The sequence below is a fragment of the Anolis carolinensis genome, chromosome 4 (genome assembly GCF_035594765.1).
Source record: "Anolis carolinensis isolate JA03-04 chromosome 4, rAnoCar3.1.pri, whole genome shotgun sequence".
NCBI classification, from domain to species: Eukaryota; Metazoa; Chordata; class Lepidosauria; order Squamata; family Dactyloidae; genus Anolis; species Anolis carolinensis.
Genome location: NC_085844.1, coordinates 53360523 through 53385072, shown reverse-complemented (window position 1 = coordinate 53385072; position 24550 = coordinate 53360523). Strand labels below are relative to the sequence as shown.

Below are 24550 nucleotides of genomic sequence, written 5' to 3'. Positions count from 1 at the left end.
TACACAGACCTTGTTGGAAGAAGACAGACTGATGTATACTGCAACTCCTATGTCTGCAAGAAATACTTTTCTATGCTTACCATGGGTACAGAAAATCATGGACACTATAGAAACGAAGATTTCTGGTGGACATTACCTGGAGTTATCTTTTGGGGTTTTCTAGGTACTCCAGGGTAACTCTACAATAGTTTTTGAAGAAACATACCATAGAATTTTCTGGAGTACCTAGAAGATTACCAGAAAGGACATTGTTTGGTAGATGTGGGTAGGTGAAATCAGAAGTACTGGTTCTGTGGGTATAGAGGTCATAATAAATATCCACCATACCATTACCACAGAATAGCAGAGTTGCAGGAACTTAATCTTTCAGTACCAAATGACTAGTTCCTCTTCTTGTGGACACAGCCTTATAAATATTCAGGCAATTTTGATTTTCAAGGTAGAAATATATAGCAATAATGCTTTTCTGTGGTTTATGAAGCCACAATGAAACATATGAATATGGCCTTACTTAGATAATGGAGCCTTATCTAGCTATTTATCTGTAGAGATTTCAAATTCACGACAGGATTAAAATGATAGGATTAATGTGGATCAAAGCATTGCTGTTGAGCACATACATACATACTATTGTTAGCCTGCCAAAAGTCATTTTCTCAATGTGGGTAGAGGGACACGCAAAAGCAGAAGTTCGAGACATTTGGCAACAACTGTTCTCCAGCAGAACTCTAAAACTGAACACCACTCAGGGCCAAACTAGATATTATTTGTACAATCAATTTACTCTGTGTGTGTGTGTATACATACACAGTAGAGTCTCGCTTATCCAACTTTCGCTCATCCAACGTTCTGTATTATCTAATGCAGTCTGCCTCGCGCCCAGATCCACAGCTGTTTCTCTAGACAGCAATGCGCAGTGGGCCAACACATCCAACAACACAAGTGCAGCCTTGTTCCCAAACAAGTGGCAGACTTATTGTAAAATATGATGTTTTTGTGCTTAATTTGTAAAATCATAATGTAATTTGACGTTTAATAGGTTTTTTCTTTAATCCCTCCTTATTACCCAACATTTTCACTTATCCAATGTTCTACAGGCCCATTTATGTTGGATAAGTGAGACTCTACTATCCAACACAACTATATATGTGTATGTGTTTTAAAATGCTGTGATTCATCAAATTATAGGGAGAACCTCTCTGTAGCATCTTGATTAATCACAGCATACTGATGGATAGCGTCTTTTTCATATTGTTCCTCATCAGGAAGCAACAGCTGTAGTCGGGCTGTGAAAGCCAACAGTAGGAACATTGAATGGAAGACTACGCTTACAGAAGTTAGCAACTTGTATTGATCCCATGCAGCCAGCAACCATCCCTCTACTACAATAAGGTAGAAAAGGTAAGAGGGGAGTTTGGAAAAGTTATTTGCAAAGGTAAAAGCAGAACTTGAAATTACTCGTTTTTGCATGATACCCTCCAGAATCTCCAACCAGCATAACCACTAGACATGGTAGCTGTAGCTGAAAAATATTTTCTCTATGCTCTAGAAAAGAATAACTAGTCTCTCACTCTTATTTTTTATGCCATAATTGTGGATAACTTCACCTACGTGAACCTTTTTGATTTTTAAAGATATTTATATATTCAGTGTTATGATCAGATGAATGGAATGATCCGATGAGAAGTGCTGCAGATAGAGTGGGGTTTGAAGGGAGAAGAAAATAAGAAATCAAAAGTATCAAGTGCTTTGCAATTGTGCTCATGTCTTGCTGGTGGACTGCCTGTGGGCAACTGATTGGCCACTGTGTGAACTGAATTTTAGTCTAGATTGGCCTTTGTTCTGATCCAGCACGACTCTCCTTATGTTCTTATAATAAATAAGACAATGCATATTCTTTCATTTTAGGAATGGAAAGTTTTACTACCTGCAAACGGAAGCATGTTTTTCTTAACAGCATGCATATGGTGTTATGTTTACTTGTATAAAGATTTTTTATCTCCTGTTCCCTTGGTTTTCTGCTGTTTTGCCAAGGAATCATTTTTAAAAAAAGTTGGGCTCCCTGCTGTTTTTATTGCTGAGTGCCTACAAGAAGCTCTGTGTGTGCACCTTGTTAGTGTTTACTGCCAGTGACATTAAGTTGTCTCTCATGTATAAAACTGGGAAAATCCCAATCACCTATTAATAACATTTCAGATAAATACATACTTTTGTTTTTGATACAAAATGTTTTATATCTGTTGGATGTAAGAATCATTACATACATCTACCCAATGTCTAAAGTAGATATGAGAAACCCAAAAGGTTATCTTTTCCCTCCTTTACCTAATGCATACAGAAAAACAAATCTTTTTATAACCTGACTGATTTCAGCAGTAAACAGAACAGAGGTTCATGGCACCGACCCCTGTCTAAACATACAGAGAAATGTTTTCATAGGGCTTATCCCACTAATTCCTTAGATCTGTGTTTTTCAAAGTACATGAAAAAGACTTCTGCAGGGCACTGCATTATTACCTCAGCTCCCATTCCCATTTGTCAAATGGGAAGTTGACTTCTTGCTACTTCCAGGTTTATGATGTTTGTGGCTTTTTTGAGCAGTTCATGCAGCCTAGAAGGAGAAAACTGGCTCATGAACCCAGCAGAATTTCCTATCTCTTTTTCAAACTATTGGGCTGATGTTAATGGCACTGATAGTTTTTGCCAACCTGTGAGTTATTAAAGGTTTTTTTTCTTGTTTTTGATGGCGAACACAGAAACCCCTGTTTTCAAAGTCATTTGACATAGCCTGCTGCAGCAAGGCATTCCATAGATCCCACAGGAACAGCCTCAACTTGGAATTGGCACTGAGCTGAGGGGTACCAGCAACAGCCCCAGCAGAAGAATAAATTGCTAACTCTCACTCCTTTTAACTTCCCTTGGCCTTTAACTTCCCTTGTAACAATGCCCCTAATAAAATGTATCTTTCTTTCTAACCCTATCTAGCAACATCGTATCCTTTCTGACACTAAGCTGTGAATTTACTCCTTTCTGAGTTGCGGATCCCCGCAGGCTCCTCACAAACGCTTAACTAGTGTCCCCGAAGCGAGAAAATGCAGTCTTTCAAATTGCGGATACCAGTTCTTTGCTTTGAATCTCCGTAACCAATCTTCAACTGACTAACGCCATTCTAACCTGCTGTTAATTCTATGACTAATTGCTATCTTGGATTTTTCTGCTTTTACTTCTAAACCCCTCAAACCCACCTTTTTGGGTCAATTGGAAACCTCCATGCAAACTGAAGGAACTCTTTTGCTGTTCTACAATTCTTTTCGACTTTGGTGCCTTTTTCCCTGTCAGTGGAAGGGTCATTTGGTGGGGTGCCTGAAGCCCCTTGCCTGCAAGGAGCTATGTGATACCCCGAAAACCCCTCTTTTTCCCCCGTGGGCAGTCTGACTTCCGTAAAGCATGGATCCCCAGACTGCTTATGGGGCTATTGTGTACATGTATCCCCAGATCTCCATGAAGGTGGGCCTCCTCTCAGACGGGAAATCCCCAACCTTTATGGAGCCTCATGTGTACCCCAGTAGTGTTTATGAATTATATGTTGTATGTTATATAAAGTTATGGAGTAAGGTGAACTCTGGATGAACTTTCGACCAGCATACCAAGATCTGGGAGCACTCAGGTTTCCCCAGATAATCACTTTTGACTAAGGACTGCTGTGCATCAACATAGTGAACAATAGCCTATTTGCTTTATCTCCCCAAATGTCAGAGGGCATGAAGCCAGGCCATTTGGGTAGATGAACAGCTTTGGACATGTTAACCATACTTCATAAAGGACATTTCCTCTCTGCGAGGAGAAAGGAAATGTTGCTGCCTTCCAAACAATGACACATCCCTTCCCCATGAAATTGAATCAGCTTGATCCCATCAAAACTCTCAGATTGTTGCATACTGGGCAATGGACTGGCACTGTGAAGCCAGACTCTCTCAGGAGACTTGTATATCCATAACTAGAAACAGAGCTGGAGGGCTAAGAAAGCAGTCATTCTAATCCGCTTGACAAATAATGGCCCAAGACGGACCAACTCAAATCCAATCATTCTTTCAAAACCCCATTGTTGTCTCCATGTGGCACCTTCTCTCCCACCATTGGCTGAGCGACAAAAGTGGGGCTCAAGCGCTGATTGGCTGAAACGCTCGAGCCCCTGGCTGCTCCTCCCGGCTTCAGGAGGCCAGGAAACTCACTGGCCAATCACAGAAAAGATGGTTCTGGGGGCGGATGCAGGAAATTCAAATGGGAAAAATGTATATAAGCTGCATTTTGGTGTATTTCTGCATGATGTCTTCTCAGCAGACTACTGCATTCATCATCCATTCCAGCTGAAATCGCAATAAACTTTGGTGGCCTTTTCTTCAACTGGTGAGCTTTTTGGGGGGGGGGGGGGGGAATAGGAAAATTGCTTCTAGTGGCTTGCCAGGCTGTGCGGATTCAAGCAGCCTTTGGGAGGTCCGGCTGTTTCCAGATGTGGGTTCCTTCCTGTACCTCACAGCCTCTGGGGATGCCTGCCACAGATGTGGTCAAAACGCCAGGAGAGAAAGCTTCTGGAACATGGCCATACAGCCCGAAAGTGTCACAGCAATGCAACAAAAAATAACTTTGGCCAAAGGAGCTATCCAGTCCCAGCACATCTTTCAGCCCAACCTACTCACAGCATTAGTTGAGCTAGATAGTTTATCAGAGCATCAGCATTTTATATAATTCATAATAACACAGATGATGACAAACTGCATGAGTAATATGTAATGCATACTTGGTCATCTTTATCTGAGGTCTATGTGACCAGTACAGAATTTGTTTGCTGATGAGAATTTTTCCCAAAGTGTGGCACTGTGTGTGGCCATCTGATTGCTTGCTCTGGGCATATATATTGCAGTTACAGCATTTCTGTCTTAGCTCAAACGACAAAGCTCAGCATGCAATGCCGACCATGGCAGGATATCAGCTCTTGCCAAGATGGGGTTGATTAGGTTCACTAAAACAGATCAGCATATAGCTGAATCTTTCATTCTCATTTTATACCAACACTGTGAGATTCCTTGAGTTTCATTTTGGGAAGAGAGGTGACATATAAATACAATAAATTAAATATAAGGAAATTATATAGCTACAAAATACTTAGCAGATATCAACATGGAATCTAAATTCTTGGAAATACTGCATCCTATCCATGGCCTCATCATGGCATGGGGGTGGCAACGGTCAATCTGGCTAAAATGGAGCGTGCTCTGAGTAGGACCAGCCTTTCACCCAGAGTTATTCTTTTCTTTTCCTTTTTTTTCCTTTTTCTCTTTTGTTTTTTCCTGGCTCCATAGAACATTAATCTCTGCTTCAGTACCCTGCATTTGTCCACTGCTAATAGGAACAATGGCATTGGTGCCACAAATAGACAGAGGCAATCCAATCTTTGGATATATTTTTTTAATATCATCAAAATCAACAAGGCTCACCAAAAACACAAACAAGAAGAATGGACTACAGGATTTGCATGCACAGTTGCCAATTGATTGCATCCCCATCACAGCTCCATCTACTAGTGGAAGAGATGCATAAAATTAAGTACAACATTATTGGATTGAATGAAACAAAAAGGAAAGGTCCCCTGCAATGCTATGGAATGATGGTACCGGTATAAACCTAGGAGAACAAATGGCCGATTCAATTTCCAGTGAAATGGGTTTTATTGTGGCCCCACAAATTTATCTCAGCCTAAATAGCATCAAATTAGATTGACTGTTGAACAGAAAACTCCCATAACGCCTACTAGATGCTGGTGCAGCCTCAACAGTTTTTCATTCTTTGCCTGACATTGACAAGGACTATGAACAACTTGTGGAAACGTTTGCCAGAATCAACCAAAGAGCCAAACCCATGTCTCCTGCCATGCCACAAGAAGGTTGTCAGAAGAAATGAGACATCTGTTAGAGAGAAGAAGAGCCCATTGATCCTCTCCTGAATTTCACACATTATTCAGGACATGCAGAGAAGCAGTAGATTGTGTTCACAAAGATTAAAGGAAGTCACAATTGCTCTCTGCTGCTGAAGCTAAAAGGAGTGTCAAAAAGATTGCTTGTGATATGGCCAAGCATAGATCGAAAATCCTGTATTTAAAGACCATCAAAGATAACCGAGTCACTTCCAAATTTTTCATTGAGCAGGAGATGTGATTGTTTTACACTGACCTATTTCACAGTGCTCTACCACAATAGCTTCACCCTCCTTCTCCATCCAGCACCATCCTTCCCTTCTTCTCATCTGAAGTTCATTCACATGTCAGTTGGAAAGGCTCCAGGTCAGGATAGTATAATTACAGAACTTTTTAAAATGTGCCGCTTCTCTCGTTATCTAGCAGATGGCCATGTACCAAAGACTTGGAACAGCTCAAAAAACATCTATTTAAGAAGGGAGACAAAGAAGATCTGAGGAACTACTGCCCAATAACTCTCCTGCTGGTTATCTTCAAAACCTTCACCAGGTGTGTTCTAGTCCACATCAAGAGAATATTGGAGGAGGCAAAGGTGGTGGAACAAGCTGGATTCGATCACTCATTCTCCACCATCAATCACATCCTTACTGTTAATAGAATATTGGAAGCCACCTGCGAATACTAGATGCCCTTTGTCCTCACTTTTGTTGTCTACGAGAAGGCATTCGACTGCGTGGAACCAGAGTGCATATGGAGCAGTCTGAGGGAGCAAGGAGTATAGCCAGAGTCCATCAACATCATTCAAGCATGCTATAGCAGATGTATAACAACATTAATGCCTGCAAGTTTTTATACTTGCAGAAAAAAGGTGAATGCCAAGGTGATCCTATCTCATTTAACCTTTTTTCTGCTGCTCTGAAAAGTGTAATAGGAGTCTGTAATTGGAACGACAAAGTATACTCATTGATGGGCACCTGTGATTTGCTGATGACTTAGTTTTAATCATGCATGCATCCTCTGAAGTCTCCAGCATGCTTAGCAAGCAAGCTTTGTAGCAGAAGTCGGTCAATCAGATTAAAGATGAACATGCAAAAGAAAAGGTACTCCAAAACAACTTCCAAGATGGTGCTGCAGTGACAGTAGATGGCATAGACCTTGAAAATGTAGAAGAATACATCTACCTTGGAAGGTTGATAACATGAAGGAATGAACTGAAGCTGGAGTTGAACAGATGCAGGAAAGCAGAATGGGCTGCTTACAATTCCATTAAAGCCACTGTGGACTCAACCAGAAGGACATCTCTACATGCTCAATTGTTCAACTCGATCATGCTACTTGTCCTTTGCTACAGTGCAGAGACATGGACAATTATGAAGGTTCTTTTGAAACAACTACAGGTTGTGCGTACCTCCCTCGAAAGACAGCTTGTTGGGATGTCTCTCCGAATGCAGAGAGAATGTGGACTACACAATGAAGATGTTTAATGAAGATGCCACATTGCCCAACTCTAACATCGCTTTACAGGCCACGTAATGCGCAGAACAGATGGGCAACATGGTACCCATAGGGATGGTCATCCTCCTACCCAGTGGTCTGCTTCATTTCGTATGGTATATAATGCGAGACGAACATGGTCATACAATAGTACATTGGTTAACTCGTACTCGAAATAGATACAAATGAAGGTGATTAGAGAAGATGTGATACACGCGACAGCTGAGGAATGGGTCAGTTAAGTGACTAAGTGAAGTGACTCTATAGAAGAAACATTCAAGGCTAAGTTATTTATCCTAGAGTTCAACCTATCTCTTAAGCTAACTAATAAAACTTTATAAGTCTGTTGTGCCAGTATCCACAGTAGGGCTGTCAAGTCTTGGGGGTTGCGCTGAAGTCTCAAAGAATTGCTGTACTTCTCAGTGGGTCTTATAACACTACAAAGTTATAGAATTATGATTCCACTTTAACTGTCATAGCAACATTCAATAGTATCCTGGGTATATTAGTTTGATCAAAGACATTAGGGCTCTCTGGTTGAGAATTCTAAATATTCTAAATAGGGTGGTAATGGTGCACATAGAATTTATAATCAAATGTAATGTGAGGCAGTGGTAGCTGAAAAAAGAATGGCGGGAAGCTGCACCCCTTCATCTGGCCTTCCATCAGTCTTTTTGCAGCCACCATCAACTTCCCACCAGCCTTTTCACAGCCACTGCTGCCGTTCCCTCCTCTGTCCCCAGCTGGGATCTCTTGCCCAAGCGAACAGGTTTAGTGATGTAATTTAGCCAAAAAAGGTGAGCGTTAGACTCAAGTAAATATGAGAACTGCTTTCAGACAACCATGTAGAGAAGCATTGGTGAATGGGTAGCATTATCTTTCTTGTTCTCTACCTCTTCCTTTGCCAAGAAGGCCAGATAATAGTCTGCTTTGTTCCCACTGGCACATGTCATTTAGTTAGCTAAGTTCTTCAGTCCTTGCAGTTTGCTGTTTCCACAATTAGTTGACCAATAAGCAATTTTGATAATTCTCCTAACCCCTTGCCTGTCTCTTCTTTGATATATTACAAGGGCCCTCTCTTGTGACATTACAAGGACCTGCACCTTGGCACCAGGGCCGGCCGGAGATAATTTTTAATGGGAAGCGGGGGTGCTGAAAAGCGCCCCCGCCACCGGCCCCGCCTCCCGCGCCCTGGCCCCGCCTCCCACGCTGCGTGGGAGGCGGGGCCATGGCGATTAGTGAGGGGGCGGGGCCACAGTTGGCCCCGCCCCCGCCCAGCGTGCCCTGGCCCCGCCTCCCACGCTGCGTGGGAGGCGGGGCCAGGGCACGCTGGGCGGGGGGGCGGGGCCAGAGTTGGCCCCGCCTCCCACGCTACTCCCACTCGCCCGTCTGGCCTTCCTAGCAGGCCAGAAAGCAGCGGAGGTCCCTCCAGGCCGCGATTGCGGCCTGGAGGGACCTCCGCTGCTTTCTGGCCTGGTAGGAAAGGCCAGACGGGCGAGCGGGAGTAGCGGAGGCGGAGCCAGCTCTGACGCCGCTCCCCCCCCGCCCAGCGTGCCTTGGCCCCGCCTCCCACGCTGCGTGGGAGGCAGGGCCAAGGCACGCTGGGCGGGGGGGGAGCGGCGTCAGAGCTGGCTCCGCCTCCCACGCTACTCCCGCTCGCCCGTCTGGCCTTTCCTACCAGGCCAGAAAGCAGCGGAGGTCCCTCCAGGCCGCAATCGCGGCCTGGAGGGACCTCCGCTGCTTTCTGGCCTTCTAGGAAGGCCAGACGGGCGAGCGGGAGTAGCGTGGGAGGCGGAGCCAGCTCTGACGCCGCTCCCCCCCCGCCCAGCGTGCCTTGGCCCTGCCTCCCACGCAGCGTGGGAGGCGGGGCCAAGGCACGCTGGGCGGGGGGGGAGCGGCGTCAGAGCTGGCTCCGCCTCCGCTACTCCCGCTCGCCCGTCTGGCCTTTCCTACCAGGCCAGAAAGCAGCGGAGGTCCCTCCAGGCCGCAATCGCGGCCTGGAGGGACCTCCGCTGCTTTCTGGCCTTCTAGGAAGGCCAGACGGGCGAGCGGGAGTAGCGTGGGAGGCGGAGCCAGCTCTGACGCCGCTCCCCCCCCGCCCAGCGTGCCTTGGCCCTGCCTCCCACGCAGCGTGGGAGGCGGGGCCAAGGCACGCTGGGCGGGGGGGGGGAGCGGCGTCAGAGCTGGCCCCGCCTCCCACGCTACTCCCGCTCGCCCGTCTGGCCTTTTCAAGCAGGCCAGACGGGCCAGGGCGCACTGGGCGGGAGGCGGGGCACCGTCAGGGCGGTGCCCCGCCTCCCGCCCAGCCTGACGGCGCCCCCCCGGGCCTGCGCCCGAGGCGGCGGCGTCAGCTGCCGCATGAGTGGGGCCGGCCCTGCTTGGCACTGAAACCTCAGTGAAAACAATACTACTTATGTGGCAATCTTGATCCAAATTGAAGAAAATCACCTGATGCATTTTATTTCCCACCTCCACTATATGATAAATATCATGACATTTACATTAGTAAATATGTTCTAATGGTATGCCTCCTTTTGGCAAGTTGGTGTTGATCTACATTATCACTTGATAAATGCCAGGAAGACTAACATCATAATCAATATCATGTATAAATCCACATTTGCTATTATACATGTTATGGTTTCCTCGGACTGGACTGGGAGGGTTTTATTCTGGCAGGAAAAGGCACTCTTTTTATTACTGCCTTTGGCTTGTTTCATAATGCGAAATTAGCTCAGTAAAGTTAATGTCATGATCAAAATCATTTTTTATAACATATATTGCAGTTGTAATTCACAGAGATCATGTCGGATGCAGGATTATAAAGTAAGTCCTGTGGAATAATCTAATGAAGATAATGGCTATATTGCTGTCATGTAAAGTTGAGAGTTTTCTTTGCCCATAAAATTGCAAGCAAAAGTGTGCTAAACAAAAGCCTAATAAATTGTTCACATTGGCCTTGTGAAGAGAGAATTACCAAAAACAAAATCAGATCTGGACAAGGAACAAAAGTATGATTGATCCTTTGATTCAAAGGAGCAACAACAAAAGCAATGTGCTTGTTCCACAATGTATCTAAATCCCTGTTGAAATCCAGTGACATCAAGAATGCATCAATTGAATTATTGCACATTGGTGCATCACACAGTAAATCTGATCAGTTTAAACAGCAGTCTGATCTTAAAAGAAACACTATGCTTCTGCTCTAATGCTTTTCTTGGAGGTCATTTAAAAGGTTCATAATTTTTTTGTCAGATCATGGGTTGCATGGAGACAAATCCAAATTTAACATCAATCTAATTACTGGGAGTGGGGGAGGCAGGTAAGAATAAATAATTTTGGAAAGGGGCAGATTTTGTGGTCCCTGGGCATTATAGGGACCCAGAAATGAAGTACTAGTTAAGATAATACCCTGTTTTCCCAAAAATAAGATATACCCCAAAAATAAGCCCTAGGATTTTGGAGGATGCTTGAAATATGTCCTGCTTCAAAAATAAACCCTAGTTACTGTCTATAGAAAAAGTCAATTTGGAAAAATAAGACATCCACTGAAAATAAGCCCTAAAACATCTTTTGGAGCAAAAGTTAATACAAGACCCTGTATTTTTTGTGAAATAGGGTTATTTTTACAAAATACATATATTAAAATACACAGAACAATGATGAAAATGTAATGGACACAAGACATGAATTTAAAATTCATGATTAAAACTGGCAAGGGTTAGGTGTTAAAACCTGGACTCACCCTAAGTTGGCTCCTACCTATCCCCATTATGTTTCTCCAATTCCAGTGAGTATTTCAGGTTAACTCGGGTTAATCCTGCATTACCTCACTTCAGTAAAAGTTGAGGGATGTGCCAGAGTTTGCTTGACACTCCAGAGTACCCAATGGCGTTAGGTTAGTGAGGCCAACAGGATAAGATTCATTTCAGACTGTCCACTGTTTACGTGGGGCATCACCACCATTGCCATTCCCTTGACCTCATTGGTACAGGGGGAAGGAGATAGATCTACCCAGCTGGTCACAGAGCTCCATGTGGGTTCCTGGCAATTGTGAGCTGCTGACTGCAACCGAAGCACACTCATCATCAGGAAGAAATTGAGGATATTGGCTCTGCACTCAAGTAAGAACAGAGGTAACAACATGCAAAGAAGTGGCATTCAGAGGAATCTTGGGAAGACTGCCACCACTGATCTCTCTACATTCTGTGTGGTAATATTGTCTCATTGTGTGTCAAGATAGGATTGGACCTTTATTGAAATGTATGAGTTTGGGTCTCGCAGTAAAATGAAAATGTTAAAAGTATTTGTTTGAGGGAAGAGTGATCATCTTCATCAGTGCACTGAAATCCCTCCATCGCTGATTACATTAAAAAAGCATGTTTTCTGAAAGTGATTATCCTTCATGCCATACTGAGGAACGGATGTGCATTTTTCCTTTAATGCTACTGCAATCCAAAAACAAGTTAATTCCCATCCACAAAGTTATTAGCATCATCATCTGAATGGCTATTGGGTTTTTGTGAAGTAGGAGTGGTTGTATTAAGAGCAAAATGGAATATTTGTCTTATACTGCATAAAGCTCTCATTTGTATCAAAGCTGCAGTCTGCACATATGGCAAGCAGACCTTAGCAGATTTAGGCAGGTAGACAGTTTTTATGAGTCTTTTACATCTTTAGAGGTATATTACCTGGCCTCCCTTCAAAGCCTTTAGCAAAATGCATCTTGTTTGAGTTTGCTCAGGAATGGCTTTTATCTGCTTTTACTAGAAATCTGTCTGATCACTGACAGATGCAAGGGACAACATTTTATGGCAGGGAAGTGTGATATGTGAAAATTATATTTTGATAACTGATAAAGCTACACGTGACAACACAACAAAATAAGACATTCGCTTCACATAAAACATCATTAAGTTTTATAATTGGAATTGTAGTTTAACACAACCACTTCTAACAATAGGTAATCGGTTGCAGGGCTAAAAGAAAAATCCCAACAGTTTTTCAAATCAAACATCAATGATTCAATTTCTTTCCTTTTACCTTCACAGTAGGAATGTTGTCTCTTATGACAGATCCAAAGGTTTTCAAGCCTCAGAAAGTCTAAGGAGTGCAGTATGAATTTTCAAAGTAAAAGAAAATAAAAGTGTGTGTGTGAGAGAGAGGGGGGGGGAGGGAGGGGGGAGGGAGAGAAACCATGAAAATGTTAGAAATACAAAGGCTGGAATTTTCTTTATTCACATTCTAGTACTATACCTATTTCACGATTCAGGGATAGGATATCAGAAAGACCACCTATGCGTGCACATATAATTCTGCTCATATTTATGGTGTTCTACATCCTACCACCACTGACTACATTATTGATGATGTTCTGTATCTCAGCTATGGACTATCCCTGCCTCCACTGAGCAAGATTACCAAATATTAAGAAGGCAAGAGAAATAAATTGTTTTCTTTTGGGCATTTAGCAGATAGCAATATTGTTTTGTTTTGTGTTTTTTAAAAAAATCTTCTGGTTTTCTTTGCAAAGAAAAAATGATATTATTGTATTATTAAAAATTGCTTTAAATTGTGCACTGCTTTAAGATTATTGGTCAGAAAAGGATTAAAGGTATAGTATGTTATAACATGTGACAGATTTTATATTTCTAGGCGCGAAGATCACTGCCAGATGCAGACTGCAGCCAGAAAATCAGAAGATGCTCTCTTCTTGGGAAGATAGCAATGGCCAACCTCGATAAAATAGTGAAAAGCAGAGACATCACACTGGCAACAAAGGTCCGCATAGTTAAAGCAATGGTATTCCCCATAGTAACCTATGGATGCAAGAGTTGGGCCATAAGGAAGGCTGAGCGAAGGAAGATAGATGCTTTTGAACTTTAGTCTTGAAGGAAAATCCTGAGAGTGCCTTAGACTGCAAGAAGATCCAACCAGTCCATACTCCAGGAAATAATGCCCGGCTGCTCACTGGAGGGAAGGATATTAGAGGCAAAGATGAAGTATTTTGGCCACATCATGAGAAGACAGGAAAGCTTGGAAAAGATCATGATGCTGGGGAAAATGGAAGGAAAAAGGAAGAGGGGCCAACCAAGGGCAAGATGGGTGGATGGTATCCTTGAAGTGACTGGCCTGACCTTGAAGGAACTGGGGGTTGGCGATAGCCAACAGGAAGCTCTGGCATGGACTGGTCCATGAGGTCACAAAGAGCTGGAAACGACAAATGTTATAACAACTCAGAAGTAAGTCTTACTTTGCTTAATGAAACTTTATCCTAGGTGAATATACATACATTTTTCTGTCTGGGTGTATTTGGTTGGTACCCTAGTACTGAATATACAAGCATAACACTGGTGTATGTCTTTATTTTGTTTTTGTAGAATAAGGAATTCCCTACCTCTCTCAGAGAATGACCCCCATCTCAAATACTGTGTTCTGCATCTCCAAAAGAGTCATGTAATGAACAATTGAGACCATGGGGTGACATCTTGGATGTCTGGCTGGATATAAGGATATAGCCAAAAGCTTCTTGGCTGCTCCCATTTTCTATCAGCAAGAGACAAACAAGTTTTAAAGGAAAGGAGAAGAAAATAAAGTGTGATGTTGTAGTATTGGATTATGCCTCTAGAGACCAGGATTAAAATCTCCACTCAGCCATGGAATCCTACTAGGTTGCTTTGGCAAGTTACACTCTCTTAGGAGTTCATCATATGCAGTGAGAGAAATGTCTTCTTCCTGCTTCTCTCTGCTGCTGGCACAGAGTCCCCCAGAGCCCATTACATGATGCAGGACCACTTCTGGCCGACAGTGTTGCAGCAACAGAGCCCAGAGAAGTCAGGTGTACATTGAACAAATCAAGAGGAGCCAAAGAGGAAATGAGGACAGACAGTGAAACCTTTTGGGAAGGGAAACTATGGACCCTGATGGGAGGGAACAGAGCATGGTGGTTCCCTCAGCTGCCCCACAATTTCCCCTGCTGCCCCCTGCTTTCCCTCTGGCCATCTGATAAGGTCCTTAACTTAAGAGAAAGGCAAGTGCAAACACTCTCTGAACTAATCTTGCCAAGCAAATCCTGTGATAGGTTCTCTATAGGATCATCACAAGTTGGAAATGACTGGAAAACACACAAGAAAAATGGGCAGGTAAAACACAGAAGGTTACATTATATTGACTGCTAATTGTCAATACCATCTCTAAAAAACTGAAATTGTTCACCTAATTTTTATTTCTGATTTAGTACTAAGAATAGTTAAGAGCCATTTCCTCATGGCTATAAAACAAATGACACATGTTTCTGTGGTTTTGGCAGTATCTAATTTAGGCTGAAGATGGCTGTAAGACTTTAAATATGGTAGCAATTATCTGAACACATACTCTTGGTGTAATGAAGCATTTATTATCAGGGGTACACATCTGCTTTCTTCAAATTCTGTAGAAATGATAACGTGATTGAAGTAACTACTAATCACAAATCTATTACCTGACCTTTTATCTTTACAATACATTCTATGGATTCTAGTCCTTAAGGAAGTTCCACCCATTATTTCCAGTCCCCTACATAAAAACATATACATGTCCTATAGTGCATGAGGTTGCACATTTTTGCTCCATCTGTACAGTTCCACATGGCAGGGTATGTGCACTTGATTGGAAAGGAATGTATATGATTCTTTGGTTATTTCATGGCAATTAAATGGCCAAGGAAGCCCACACTTGCTGTTTGCAGTGCAATTCTGCATTGATTTCTGCATACCAGAAATGATGGTGCTAATCCAGAATGGGGTCAGGTTTTTAACTCTTTTCTAAAGGCTGATAGGGTGAGTGCTTGCCTAATCTCCCTAGGAAGGGGATTCCAGAGCTGAGGGGACACCATGGAAAAGGCCCTCTCCCTTCTCCCAACAAGCTGCGCATGTGATGGAGGTGGAAGTGAGAGAAGAGCCTCCTCAAATGATAACAGGTACTGTTTAACCAAACTAGTTAATTTTTAGTACATAGTTACTGGGGAATTTATATCAAAGGGTTATGGCACCCAAAAAAGGTATAGGTGGGGCCAAAGAGAAAGGTTCAGCAAAAAAACTGCCTTCCTCATTGGATTTGTCCAAATGAGAAATTTGGTTATTAGGCACAACTGGATTTGTTACAGAGTTCATGCTTGTGAAAAGGGGGGAAGTTTGTCAATATGGCTCTTTGGTTGCACAGCTTCTTACTAAAGTTTCATATAAGATTTATGTGTTTGTGTATCATTTCTAGAACAGATTCAGTGTGGTGGAGGAGATAAAGGCTCTTCATGGATCCAGGAGATGGTCAACCCATCTGCCACTGCAGATCACATCTATCTAGGTGGTGTGAGGGCCAATTCAGCCTGATCAGAACAGGACCAGTCCTACTAGGAGATACATTGCAGCACATATGGTGGGTGGCCAGTACACAATGGCTGTGGCTTTAGTTTAGTCAGCAACATCAAGGCAAACAACAGGAGTTAGGGCCTGACAACATTTCCTCTTATGTTTGGCAGCCCCCTTATGGACTGTCTCCTCCTCATAGGAAAGCACCACCCAACACTCTGGGGCCCCAGGCTTGGTGGGCAGTAAATTCAGCATTTGTCTCAGAAGCATGTAACCAAGCCTGGGGATTGGAGGCAGCTGTTTTTGGGTGAACATTTGGCCCAGTGAGAAAATTACTCAAGGAGATTACATAGATAATTTCTCCCTCCTAAAACGAAAATTAAGACAAAAAAGATAAGGAAGCTTTTTAAAAAGAGGAAAGTAGAAAGAAGGTGGACTAATTGGCTGGCAGGTCTTTAATTTATATAGTGGTGGTAGCCAAAGCCCATGTGCAGATGATGTTGCCATTGCTTCAATAACTCAATATTAATTACAGGGCATATGTGGATATTTCAAATACAGCTAGCTGTCCTACAATGATTTTTGCAAATGTAGGCAGCAAAATACCTTTTTCTGCATTGGGATTTGATTCATTCACAACTGTGGATGCAGGTCTAGATCAACACCTGGGGATATAACTGACAGTGGTTATTTGGTGCATGTTTCAAAGCCCCCAATGGCAGCTGATTCCGAATCAGCAGCAGCGGCAGCAGCTGGTGTTTGCCCCTAGAAGTCCTGTTGTTTCATGCATATTTGCTCCTTCTGTGGGGATCCACATTCCTTTCAATATTGTCCATGGGGGCATAAACCACCCAAGGGGGGGGGAGTCTAAAGATCCTTCAGGTGAAAGGAGGGGACTGGGGAGTAACCCCCCTCTACTTCAAAAGAGCCCCAGTCCAGTTAGGATACTTGTTTTAATTGCTTTCACTATCTTTTTACCCTAATGTTTGAATGCAAATTACCTGAGGGAGGGTTTTACTTGTGGTTCTAGGAATCATTACATGAGAAGGCAGCCGCCTTTTCATGCCTGAAATCTTCGATTACGAAGGAGGCTCGGGAGGGTAGAATCTTGGGCACTTTCAGTCAGCCTCAAGTTATTTGAAATCTGCAAGAAACAGCATAAAATAGGTAACTCGTTCATAAAAGTTGCCCTTAGTTCAATCCACTACTATTATCTGGTCTCTTATTTACCTGGCTTGTCAGCAAGGAGTGCAGCTTTTGTGCAGAGAAAGTCCCAATCTGCAAATGATATTCAAAAATTGTATTTCATGCAGCAGGGGAAAAATCCTTCCACTGAAAACAAAATAAGCACAAAAAAAAAACCCACATCTCTAAGAAACAATGTGCACAGAACTACTAAATAGGCCCTTCTACAGTTAGCATTAAATAGCCATGTGTAAAGTTTGTGTGTCTGAACAAGAGGATTGGTAGCTTTTAGTTTACATTGTTTCTGTGGAAATCTGTTCCTGCCCCCTTTCAGCTGCTGTGTGAATTTCATCTAAGGTCAGATAGAATAGGATGTCTGAGTAAGTTAGCAGATGAAATAATCTTCCTGCTGATCAAAGAGGCAAAACACTTTGACCTATAAGTCTTGTCTTCACAACACCACTGATATTGATCAGGAAAAATAAATGATACACTTCTTATGAATTGTTATGTTTCCTGTTAGAGAGTAGTAACCTTTTCTTCTGCTTCAGGTTTTCATTTATGCTCTGCTTCATGATTCCATTTTTACTTATTTGCTATCACCAGGAGGGAAGACTTGCTTATCAGCATTATCTGTGTCAAAGTTTCCAAGAGGAACCTACAAATCAAATGTTAAGGTGAGGAACCTTGATCGTACTTGAAGAAAGGTTAAGATATAAAATTTTAAGAAGATTGATTTTGGACTCTGCTGCTCTTCCAGTTAATTAACTAAAGGCAGAAGCAGCTCAAAGATCCACATTAATATTAATACTCTATAAGAGAGGACTTCCTTCCAATCATCCACAGCTGAGATGGATCAAAGAGACTTTTCATAAAATGCACAATTTGGCCTCCAGTGTTTTTGCTAGCATTTTGGCGAGCACTTTTAGGAGAGCAAAGCATTCCTTTCAGATTGATTATTATAAGAGTAGTACTTTTCCTTTGCCATTAATTAATCAAGATATCCCCAGGTACATTAAACATGCTTTGTTATACATGTGGTAATTTCACATCTCTAAAAATCTTCAGCTCTGACCACTATATAAAATCACAGCCTCAAAGGCTATCCCACCCCCATTTTATTTTTTGTATACACACCCTAGGAAAATAAGTTTTTCAGTTTGAAAAGATACTGGAGCTCACTGGTTCAGAATTCTAACTACCTCCTGCCAAAACTGCAATTCCTGGGAATCCCATAGAAGGAAAATGAGAGTAAGTGGATTTATAGTTTTATAATGATGTAGTATGAAGCTACATCAAGTAAGTATGCATAGGTTTGCAACCTTACATATTTAACATTCCATCATTTATTTATTTATTGAATTTATATCATGCCTTTCTTCCAACATAAATTCTGAAATTTATATTTGTTGTCAGATTAGAAATTAGATGTGCAAATGGTTTGCTTGAAGTTGCATCTACATATACAGAGTTTGTTTTCTTAGGAATGGAAGTCAGCTAAAACAGTTTTTGATATTATTATTATTATTATTATTATTATTATTATTATTATTATTATTATTATTATTATTATTAATTTTCCTGTACCTAATTGAAAAGGTTGGAAAACCTCCAGCCTAAAGACTAGATTAATTGACAGAGCATCTGTATATGGTCCACACAGACAGCAGTGTTCCTGTTCAATCAGATAGCAGGTCAGGGAACAGGGATTCAGCCTGTGTTAGATGAAGTTAGATTCTCCTTGAAGGCACAGGTTCATAATTTTGATGTACTCCTGGACTGAACTTTGAACCTGGAAGCCCAGGTTACCACAGTGGTCAGGAGTGCCTTCACACATTTAAACCTTGTACACCAACTATACCTGTTCTTTGAGTCATCCAAACTGTTCGTGGTGGTACATGCCTTAGTTACATCATGTTTGGATCATTGTAATACACTGAACTTCAGGCTGTCTTTGAAGGATGTTTGGAAATTTTAGCTGATCCAAGGAGCTGCAGCCAGATTGTTAGCCAGGACTGGCTACAGGGAACACAGAACTCTTTTCAAAACATTGTTGCTGACTGGCAGTTCGTTTTGGTTATGATTTATAAAGCCCTATTTATAGGCTATTTGACAGACCATATAAGTTAGCCTGGGCACCATCAGAAGAGGTATTTCACTTAATTCTACATATCACTATCACAAACACATTTGCTCGCTCTGTGTGTGTGTGTGTGTGTGTGCGCGCGCGTGGTGGTAGTGGGAGTCCTGGTGGCAGCCCCTGGGTTCTGGACCTGTCAGGCCAAAACCTTTTTCATTTAAACAGGCTTTTAAAACTGAAATGTTCTTTTTGATAAATATGCAAAGTTAAAAATTTAAAAAAATATTTCTAAAAAGCTGAATGAACTACAATGTGCTGAATTGTTTTTAACAGCTCTTTTGTTCATTTTTAAATTGTATTTTTATTAAATAGTATTAATAATTGTTTTAGTTTAATCCTCTTTTAATTTATACCTTTCATATGTTTTAGCTGTATTGTTTTTCAAGTTGTTTGACACTTTGTGTCCCAACCTAAGGAAAATGTGGGGTACAAATAACAACAACAATGTACTGGAGGTAATAACTTATTGGCTGTTTTATAAGCCAACAAAATTGTTGCATTGAATTAAACTGTATATAGCACTATAGGAAGCTGTTGCATTGATCTGAATTGCTTCTGGTGTCTTGGAAGAGTATAAACATGCCTTCTCCCATAAAATCCACCTCACACACTTAGGCGCATCACCCAGAGGACATTTCATTGGCTACCCCAAGACTAACTCCGACAGCTGAAAGAGCTGTCAACATTTAAAAACCATCTAAAAACCTATCTCTTCCAGAAGGCCTACCCAGGCAGTTTTAAACATTTTAAATCTAGGTCTTAATGAAGGACATAAGGAGAAATGATCCCATTGCCTAAAATGGCAGGAAGGGGAGCCTGGGGAGCTCCCCCATTACTACTAATAGGCTGGATCTAGCCGTATTTTTCAGTTGCAGTCCAAAAACACCATCCAGGCTGCACACCCGTTTTCTGTAGGTACAAGAAAACAGATGGGAGTCCACCGGTATTTGGCCAGCAGAAACAGATCAATATTCAGCTAAAATGCACAAGCCTGGTATTTATAGATTATTTACAATGTTTATGTGTTTTGATAATGCTGTAACCTGCCTTAAGCCATGAAAAGAGGCAGGTAAAAAATAAAATAATGAAGATGATGATGAATATTAACTTGAGCTTACTCCAAACAAGACCTGCACAAAACTGAGCTATGCCTAGTATACCTCATGAAAAAATATCAATATTTGCAAGGATTATATCTAATATATCTACTTTTTTGGATTTATTCTGTATATGTGTCCCCATCCATTGTATGAATGTTTACCCCACAGATTTTCCAAAGCTGGAATTAGGCTCAATGCTATTGTTAATGCTCCTAACGAAATAACACCACTACAATAACACCCACCTCCTTCTCCTCCTCTCGTCTTCTCATTCTCATTTCCCCTCTTCTTTACACTATTGCAAAACATGATTTGCAGAGGTGGATTATAATGACCTTCTCACTGATAGTTTCTTTATTGATCACATCTCAAATATTCACAAGCTCTACTCTTAGACTCATAGCTCATTTTTAGAAATTACGAAGATGCAGGTGTGTTATCCGTCCTTCCTTGTTTTTAAATATACTTTGAGGAAATAACTCAAGATCTGTACCTTATAAAATCATACATAATAGACATAAAGACTCCTAATGTATGAAAGCATTAGCTTTTATAAGAAAAACATATTTTCTCAGATCTTTCAAAGGAGATGCCTTAAGACCAAGGCTGTCAAAAGCCATGAGTCTTTCTCATTTTTCAGAATCTTTTAGGAACTCTCACTGTGACTTTTTCCTCCTCCATGGGAATTCAAGGGTTATTTTGTTTATTTCCCAGGTACAGATTTTGTAGAATTTTCCTAAGTTTCACATTCTCTACTTTTTTTGTTGGCCAAAAATATTTTTACATATTTTACATGTATGGATTCTACTCATGCGTATTTTCAAAGTATCTGTACGGTTTTGTTACCACACCCTCTCTCTAAAATTGAAAGCTTGTAATTGTAGGCACTTATAAAGCAGAAAGTGTTGCATCCTATTTCCAATTTTAAGGATTACAGAACTGATATTTATGTGTGGAAAAATGAACCCAATGAGTTTATTTTCTCTTTCTACTCAGGACTTCTTCACTCAGTACACTGTTATATGTAAACCAGAGATTTAGAAACATATTAGCATAGAAAGAATGGGCTTCAGTTCCTTTCCTGGCATGCATTTGACTACATACCCAGATTTACTTCCAGAGAGTGTTGAATAATCTATTGACAGCAGGTTTATCTGATATTATTGAATTGCAGCTGTCCGATTTAAACTGAATATAATCAACAAAAATGTGACAAATATTTCTACCTTGTTCTTTTGATTTTTGTACATTTATTTTTTAATGAAAAGATTTATTTCCTGTACTATATTTCAATATCTCAAGCTGGTAAAAAGGTAAAGGTTTCCCCTGACGTTAAGTCCAGTCATGCCTGACTCTGGGGGTTGGTGCTCATCTCCATTTCTAAGCCGAAGAGCCGGCGTTGTCCATAGACACCTCCTAGGTCATGTGGCCAGCATGACTGCATGGAGCGCCATTACCTTCCCACTGGAGCGGTATCTATTGATCAACTCACATTGGCATGTTTTCGAACTGCTAGGTTGGCAGAAGCTGGAGCTAACAGCGGGCGCTCACACAGCTCCCGGGGTTTGAACCTGGGACCTTTCGGTCTGCAACTTCAGCAGCTCAGTGCTTTAACCCACTTCGCCACCAGGACTCCAAGCTGGTACAAAATAGAATTAAATTAAACAATGTAAAATGTAAAACAGTAATAATAATTTGCACTCTAAAGTATAAAACTACATAACAAACCAAAAGAGGTTTAAACAGTTAAAACTGCAATCAGGTGCAAATTGGATAATATTGCAAGATCTCAAAGGCTTTAATATCAAACCATTTTTTAAAATGTGGTGCCAGAATAAAAAAGATGACACCTCCAGCAGACCACATACATAGGGAAAGGTACTCCTTCAGTATCAAGGTCTCAAGCTGTTCAAAGCTTTAAACCACACCTTGAATTCAAATGAGAAGCATGTGAGGGCCAATACAATTCCTTTAAGGCAGTGGTTCTCAACCTGTAGGTCACCAAGTATTTTGGCCTTCAACTCCCAGAAATCTCAGCCAGTTTACCAGCTGTTAGGATTTCTGGGAGTTGAAGTCCAAAACATCTGGGGACCCACAGGTTGAGAACCACTGCTTTAAGGCTAAAGTTATATGATTTCTATGCAAAGTTCTGGTCTGCCATCTACCTGTGACATATTGAACTAGCAGCTGCTTCTGAGTTGCCCTCAAGACCAGCTCCAAATCCAACAAATTGCTGTAATCCAAATGTAAAGTTACAAGTGCACAAACTACTGTGGCAAATGCTCTAAAGCTGTATACCTAGCTACTCCCTCAGCCAGTGTGACACCCTACAGAGGACAGGTCATTTACCTGATTCTCATGCATGAAAGTCACTGCCTTCGGAGCCTCTGTCTTATCTAGAGTCAGCTTCAGTCCTTTACAGCAACAAGGCACTGGTGAATGGTTAGCATAGCACTAGAAGCTTCTGACAAAATGGGAAGGTAGAGCCAGTACCCCAAAACCAAATCTCCCAGTGACCTCACATAATTGCTTTATGTAGAGGGCTGAATAGGAACTCCCCAGCGTTGTTTGGAAGTGGGCCCAGATATAGAAACTAAAACATAGCATCTCTTACTCCCATCCCACAAAGTCAAGTAAGATATTTAATTAATGATATTTATTTATTCATTGTATCAGAAGTGAACTGAGGAAATCAATGATATAAAAAGCTGCTTAAATATCTAGGAATATCAACAGGGTTGCATTCCTGCAGTTTTCCCCTTAAGTAGTTCATCGGTTAGAATAATTATGGCCATTTCAGTTCCACACTCAAGCCTGAAACTAGACTGGGATCCTCCAGATAATCTGAGGTTTTCCACATGGAAAGAGATAGTAGCAATAGAAAGAATGTTCTTATATACTTATGGGTCAAGGCAGAGAGATCTCATTTGGAGAGAGTTTTAAGGAGTAATACAGCTGGGTATCTTCAGCTTCTTGAATGTACCTAGCCTTCAAATTCTAACTATTTTAGGTAGTATTTTCATGTAAAATTGAACAAAATGGGAATAAGGCTGACAAATTAAAGAAAACATAACCCAACATATGCATGAAAGGAGAAAATATATTTTCACAAGATTTATTAAAACATTTAGACTAAATATATATTTGCATGTACATCATGCAGTTATTGCAGTTTAATACCACTTCAGTTGTCATGGCTCCATCCTATAGAATCCTGAGACTTAGTTTAATCAGGTATTGAGAAATTTCTGCTGGAAAGCTTTAGTTCAAAGTAGTTTTTCAGTAAGACATGGTCCTCTTCATGATGTGGATGTGGTGAATCTGCTTGAGGATCATTCCAGATTTTGAATAACAATGCCGGTAAGACTGTAGTGTTAAAAATATCTGCTCTGAACTTCATTTGGCAGCTTGTCATCTGTTAGCATTGTTGGTTTCAATTAAAAGCTGTCCAAGCAGCCTTGCATCTTCTTGCCCATTCGCCATTTGTCAAATTATTTGACTGTACTTGTTGACCAAGATAGATAGATAGATAGATAGATAGATAGATAGATAGATAGATAGATAGATAGATAGATAGATACAGTCACTTCCTCAATTTCATTTCTGTTTCTTGGGGCTCCATGAAAAACTTTTGCTTCAAAAAGGGCTCCATGGCTGAAAAAGTTCGAGAACCCCTGCTTTAAAGTGAAGTTCATGGTGTGGCTGCCATTGCAATGCAAGTAGAGCTCTCTAAGGAGCATCTACATAAGCCACAAAATCAGTGCTGATTTGGAGTTGGCTATTCTGGATCAGCATTGCCATGGTCTGCATGGCCAGCCATTGAGCTAGCTCATAAGCTGGTGGGTATCTGCACAGCAGGCTCCTGACATCTGCATGGCCCAATGACACCAGAAGCAATTTGCCACAGCTTAACAGCCACCCTTAACTTGCCTCCCCTATTCTGGGTTGCCCAGTGGCTACTGGGCATGAAAATGGTGCTGATCACTACTCAGTGATCATAAAGATGATAGCCAGAGTGATGAAGCAATGCAAGAGAGGAGAGGAGAAAGGAGAAATCACTCCTTCCTTTTCCTTCTCCCTTGTCCAATTGCTTCATTGTCCAGGTGCTTGCACTGCAAAGTCCAGAATGATGGGGCAATGGATGGCAGTATAAAAAGCCACAGCCGCTTACTGATTAGGAAGCAGCACAACTGTTTACATTGGCCCAAAATATGGAAGACCTTTGGAGCTTCATGGAGGCTCTGCGACTTTTTAAAATGCAGGACAAGGCCACATTTAGTACCTTTCTTCCTCACTAAGGCAAATGGACGTTATA

General features: G+C 41.5%; 1 long non-coding RNA gene across 2 annotated transcripts; it reads left to right on the top strand.

Annotated features, from left to right (window-relative positions):
• The first annotated feature begins 1272 nt into the window (after positions 1–1272).
• On the top strand, positions 1273–24227 carry LOC134298889 (uncharacterized). 2 transcript variants are annotated; one of them, XR_010006005.1, is made up of 4 exons: positions 1273–1401; positions 13121–13707; positions 15716–15877; positions 16841–24227. It is a non-coding gene; the product is annotated as an uncharacterized LOC134298889 (long non-coding RNA). The 2 variants fall into 2 exon arrangements; XR_010006004.1 differs by lacking the exon at positions 1273–1401 and having other exon boundaries at positions 9849–13707.
• Positions 24228–24550: the final 323 nt, after the last annotated feature.